Source organism: Zonotrichia leucophrys, chromosome 6, assembly GCF_028769735.1.
Source record: "Zonotrichia leucophrys gambelii isolate GWCS_2022_RI chromosome 6, RI_Zleu_2.0, whole genome shotgun sequence".
In the NCBI taxonomy this organism is placed as follows: Eukaryota; Metazoa; Chordata; class Aves; order Passeriformes; family Passerellidae; genus Zonotrichia; species Zonotrichia leucophrys.
In genome coordinates, this window is record NC_088176.1 from 8,523,688 (window position 1) to 8,529,868 (window position 6,181).

General features: G+C 40.7%; 1 long non-coding RNA gene across 1 annotated transcript; it reads right to left on the reverse strand.

The window, feature by feature from the left end:
• Positions 1 to 292: 292 nt before the first annotated feature.
• Positions 293 to 4,846, reverse strand: LOC135449747 (uncharacterized). Its single transcript, XR_010440826.1, has 3 exons — positions 4,739 to 4,846; positions 2,704 to 2,770; positions 293 to 437 (listed from the first exon to the last, which is right to left on the reverse strand). It is a non-coding gene; the product is annotated as an uncharacterized LOC135449747 (long non-coding RNA).
• Between the last annotated feature and the right edge of the window lie 1,335 nt (positions 4,847 to 6,181).

The window sequence follows — 6,181 nt, forward strand, 5'->3', positions numbered from 1 at the left end:
GGTCAGCCAGGAGCCACCTGCAGGCCCAGCACCCCCTCCTTGCTGAGCACCTCCCCATCACAAGCCATCACCTGGGGAGCCCCCACAAGCATCACCTGCCTTGGACTAGAAGGGGAGCGTATTTAAGGGATTTCCTCTCAAAACATAATAAGCAAAGGCTGCTCTGGCCACACACATAATGAGTTTGGCACCAGGGGAGTGTGTTTCTCTTTGCCTTTGGTTCCTGCAGATTGAGGCTCCTCATGGCCCGATGGGCATGGCTGTGTCTGTGCCTTGTAGCCACAGTGTCCTTTTAAAGAGTCTCCTCTCTGTGATCTGCACATCCAAGGGGAGCCTTCTCTCACCAGTCGAAGTTGCAGCCCTGTGTTGTGACAATTTCCATTGTGCCAGATGCTTCTCCTTCAGCTTGGGATTGGGCTGCAGTGAGAGGGAGCTGCCTGAAACACATTAATTCTTCAGAATACAAAAAGCAGCCTTCAAACTTTCTGTATCGCTTTCTAAGGGGAATAAATAGCTTCAGGGCCAAACATTTTTAAAACTTGAAATTAAGAATTACTTCACAATAGTAATAAAAATAACAATAATATTGTTAAAAAGCAACAACAACAAAACCATCATACGGCTAATGCAGAGATTCTGCTAACGAATTATAAATAAAGAAGCTGTCAGTACAGAAGCAGAATGATGGGAATGAAAGCTGGTGAAGGAGACCCGAGCATCCCTCGGTGCCGACCCGGCGGGAGCGGCGGGGCCGGGGACGGAAGGTGGCAGTGCAGCCTAACGAGAGCCGAGCGCGTCCGCCTGCAAAGGCACCGCGCTTATCGTTTGTTTATCATGCCCGAGATGCAGGGCTAACAAGTTTAACCATTAAAAAAAAAAAAAAAAAAAAAAACACCTCTTTAGATTTGGCTGTTATTTGTTGGTGGGTTTTTTTTGTTTTATTTTCCCTTCTTTATCTTTTTGTTGCGTTTTTTTGGTTGTATGGTTTTTTGTGGTTTTTTTTTTTTTTTTTTTTTAATGCGCAGATCAAGCTAAAATTAAGGGGAAAGCAGGAGAATCATTTAAGAAAACAAAAGCGAGAAATACAAATAGAGATATAGTCCGGTTTATGCACGCACACAAAACCTAAACAAACATGAGACCTTTCGTCGAGGCGAGCAGAAAATCTAAGAGTTACAGTGTATTGTCACAGTCACTCACACATCTCTATGCATTTGGTATTTTTTCTAAACAACGATCAGAAAAAAATGTTTTAAAAATATTTCCCATAGGCTACATTCATATTGATATATTCCTTTCAGATTTGTCTTTATTTTCGAACCTTATTCTACATTTTCCCCCAAATACTTTGTTACAGCATCTTTATCTTTTCTTTCACAAATAAGGGACAGTAGACATTCAGAGTAATAAAGAAAAACACTCTTGACTCCGTTTACTTCCCACTGAGAGCCAATTGAATACACGACCCATCAGAAAAGAACGATTTTTCATTAGTTTTCGACTTCCTACAACTGAAATACCTTCAGTGTTCAAAAAAATCCTTACCCTTCCCAAAACCAGAACAAATGAAGTCCAGTTCTTGCTTTGTATTGGGTTTACAGCATTCAATATTCATAAAAACAGCTTGAAAAAAAATCCAAGGGACATGAACTTTCTAAACTTAAAAACATATATCTATTTTATAATTATCTTCCCACATTTTCCATTGTTTGATATATTAGATATCATGAGGATAATAATTTAGGGCCTGATCCCATTAGTCTTTCCTCAGAGAAATACTATTCTTCAACATTATTTTTTTTTCCTGTATCTGAGGTATTTACCAGGTGGATAATTCAGGGACAGGGTGGTTGGGGTCAGAGCCAGCACCCCCTGAGCACTGAGCCCACTGAGCTGGGGGTCCCTGATTCCAGCTGAGCATTGCAAGGTGGCTTCTGCCCTCCCTGCTCACACAAGGCTCCATCAGAGATGCTGTCGTTTCCTTTGCAGCATCCATGGCCTGGGAAAAGGGGACAGATTCCGACTTGGGACCAGTGCTGGAGTGAGCATTCCCAGCTTTCCTGACCCGCCCCAGGAGCCTCCAAACTGAGTCACCCAGGAGCTGGATCCCAGTTTCTAAAAAACACACAGCACAGCTTAGCATTAAAGATACCCTCCAGAACATTTAAAAATAAAAGGGGAATGTATTAAACACAGCTTTTTGTGGGAAATTATAAGCTTTCATAAAAATGCTTCACACAGTGGGGAGAAAAAAAAAAAAAAAGAGAAAAGGTCTTAAGTTTTTTCCGAAGCTTAAAATAAGTTGATTCTGCTTTAGAAATTGCACCCTTTTGGCTGAGGATGTTGTTTGTTTTAGGCTTTTTTACACAGTTTTGTGGAAATATACAGGCTGCAGAAGGGAGGAGAAAACATCAAGAAATGTGTGTGCGGTGGAGGGGGGGAAGGGAAGACTGACAATAAAATAGATCTCCCGCTAAATGCATATTCTTCTATTTATGTATTTGATAATGAGACAGAAATGCCCTTGGCACTCTGTAAACAACAGCTCCACAACCAGGAGGGAAGGGCAGAATAATGCATAGCTACGTTTCAAATCATAGACTATTTCAAGAGCTATTAGCATGCCAGCATGTTAGGTTATTGGGGATGTTAATTTTATTTTAAGCTAATGTTTACCATTCTTAAGCAATTTTTCTGTCTTACCTAATTGCTGTTTTTGCAGGTTTACAGAAGATCATTACTTGTGAAGCTCCTCTCCGACAAGAAGTTCCTGAAAAGGAATAGATGATTTAACTCTAATACTCATAAGAAATTTTTTAGCTTTGTATCAATACAGGAAAATGTTTATATAAACGTTTTTTATAATGTAAGGATAAATTTAGGGGTTATTCACCCCAACAAGTTGGCAAAGCAATTCAGAGCTCCGTAACTTTCAGAAAAGGAGATAGGAGAAGTTCACATTCATAATAAAAACAGGGTTTTTTTTCCTTTGCTTTTAAAGATGATTTTTGCATTTTCAAACAACATTCCCTCATGATAACAAAATGTGTTTGTGTGTAATGTTTGCAGAGTCAGATGGTATAGCTATCGTATGATTTAAAATTAAACAATGTAATTACCATTTGGCAACCGATATTTAAAGCCGTAGCAACTATTTCTTCAGATATTATTTAGACTGTATTTAAAAATACAAATGAAAGCTATATTTTTCCTGTACATTGATCTCAACACCTTGGAGCTGGAGTGCTTCTTTCCTTCCTTTTTCTTTCTTTGTATTTTTTTTTCACAAAACTCCAAATTATTTCTGTTTGAGAAAAATTTTTGTGATATCCTGAATAAAAAGCTTTTCTACAGCTGTTCAAGAATCCTGCTGCACTGAGATGGGGAGTGGAGAGCTGCAGGAGAAGCTGGAATATCTTCAATTGGATTTTATTACTGAGTTTGTGCCTGTGTTCTGATCACTGGATATGGAGATGGGAGCTGGGGATGACTGGTAACCATTTGGAATTAACATTTCTTCAGTCATCCGATTCAGGGTGTTTAACAGTTTCTAAAATTAACACCAACAACGATAAAAACCCACTCATTTGAATTACAAGATGCATATAGGCATCTGGTTTCGTTGAAAGTGGCTCATTACCAAAATTTACCACAGCTTTATCTTGGTCCTCTGTTTATTCCAATAATTAACCAAGTCATCATTATCTGTTAGTTACAATTAATTTTTCCAGCATTATAGGTATGTAGAATTTTACATATTTGTTTTTAGAAGCCCATCACATCTATTGGAGAGAGAAAAGTGGGATATAGAATTTCTCCTTGTAGCTGCAATTCTTTTCTGAAGCTCACGCTACAGAAAACAAAGGCATTATATTCCACAAATCTACTATGGCCAAACCAGGAATCAGAAAGGCATTTTACTTCAAAATATCTGCATGAATTTTGAAAGTTATTTTCAACTGGATGTGTAGAAATGCCCATTCTTCTATTTTCTTGGTAGGTATTATGTTTATTTAGCTCATCAGGGTTTTTTTTTTCTCTCTCTCTCTCTTTAATAAAATATAATTTTTCTCATTGATTGCTGAGCTGATTAATTTAGTTAAAATAAAAGAACACAAATCCTCCACAGCGGTGAGAGGCAGAACTTTTCCTGCCCTGTTCCTGGTGCCGTTTCCACCCACGAAGTGTGTCACTAAGCAGAGCATTAGCCAGCACAGAGACCGTCCCCGGCAGCACAGGCAGCGCTCCGACCCTGCCGCGCTCCCCGGTGCGCACAGGCTCCAGCACAGCTCCCCAAGCTGAAACCACATCTCCTCCAGTGCCCGTCTCACATGGCAATTTGGGATAGAAAAACACTGCTAAAAACGTCTCATTAAGGGCTGAGAGGGAAGCAATTTTTATAAGGGGTACAAAAAAAGACAATGAAAAGGGACATTCTTACAATTCCTCTGGATGCTTGAAGACAGAGGCGTTTTTGTTTTATTTTGTTAAGCTTTTCCCCAATGTTCAGAATTTTTCCAGCCCTAGCAAAAGATTTTATTTCTATTTTATCTTTTTACTGCCTCATTGTGCCTGTAAATGTTGACTTTCAGGGGATTTCATAATAGTAAAAGTATCAGCCAGAGACATCAGCACTGTAGAAGTTTTGCAAATGGAGGATTAAAAATCTTCTGATGCAGACATTAAAAATCAAGCAAGTCAAATTATGTCAAGCAATGTCACTTGCATGCTAACTTACCTAATGGGAAATACTCAGTGCACTCGCACTGCAAAGATCTTGGCTCAAGAACTTCTCTTGCTAACTGCAGTGAGAAATAACCAACACTGAGGAATTTATATGAGCAATATCTCCTCTCTCTGCTGATAGCTAGCCACATGTATGCCAGGGTGGCACGAAGCATTGTTATCTCGTAAAACACCGCAGAGCTATCAGCTTTTCAGGGGGTGTGTGAATCATGAGGCTGCCTTAGCATGAATGCATTTAATTGTGTGAAGAGGGTATTTCCCAGCATTTGCTTAAACCTTCAAGAAACAGCTTTGCTTGTCAATTGTCACTCCAGTTTGTACTGGAACAAACAGGGAGCAGAAGCACAAGAGAAGAGTGTTGTGGGAAAGGGTCTGGGGGTAGGTTCAACTGTAAAACTCCAGAAAAATGCTGGGAGTGTTTTCTTGTGGTTTAATTTCTCATTCCCCAAAGTGCTCTGCTTGTTTTAAGATGTTGAGCTCAGGCTGGAGGCCAAACAAGCTCTTGAGCCATGGGTGGGAAGGAGGAGCTCCTCCTGGTCAACCAACATGACATTACAGCCTGGCCAGGTTGTGGGGCCAGGCTGCTCTGCTGGGGCCAAAGGTGGTGAATTTTTGTGCTAATGGACCCTGCTGGGTCACTGTGGGGTGTCCATGGCACACAGCCCTACAACCAACTTTTCTCAGGGGACTTTCACAGCGTGCAGGACCCTTTGCTGCTCTTCTCACCCCCAGAGGCATCACAAGGACAACACACTGTCCCCATATCACCCCAGCAGGACTTGTCCCTCCATGGGGACACTGTGCTGATGGGTCAGGACACAGCAAAGCCCAGCCCAGATTACATCCTTGCTGCCCCAGAGCCAGGCAGTGGCTGCATGTTGAGCCAGGAAAGAGAAACATGGGCTCCTGCAGCCGCTGCCTCGCATGTGCCAAATGAGAGGTGCTTTTCCCCTTTTCATTACACGGGTTTCTTAATAAAAACTGAAAGAGCTTTTTTTTCAGAAAATGAACCCCAGGGGCCCAATCAGTGAAATACATTAACCTTTCAACTGTCAGCCCCCCCCCCCCCCCTTGAAATTAAGCAATACCAGCCCCTGAAACAGCTAAATTACCTTCTTATTTTTTAATTGTGTAATGATGGTCCAACAAAAAAAGGAGCAACTCAGGACTAGTAAATATTCAATGAAGAAATTTATTGTAGTTCTTATAAAGGGAATACCCACAGCTTTCTTCACATGGACTTAAATCAGGCAGAAACTGGAGCGATAGGCATAAAATGAAATAACGGATGCACTATTTCTAGTGGGATTTACATCACCATTTGGTCTAATTATTCCTGATATTTCACCCATCATATTAGAAGCTTCTTCAGGGAAAGAAATAACAGTTTGTCTCCTTGAGAACAAAGAACAAAGTGTCTCTTTGCTCTCAAGAA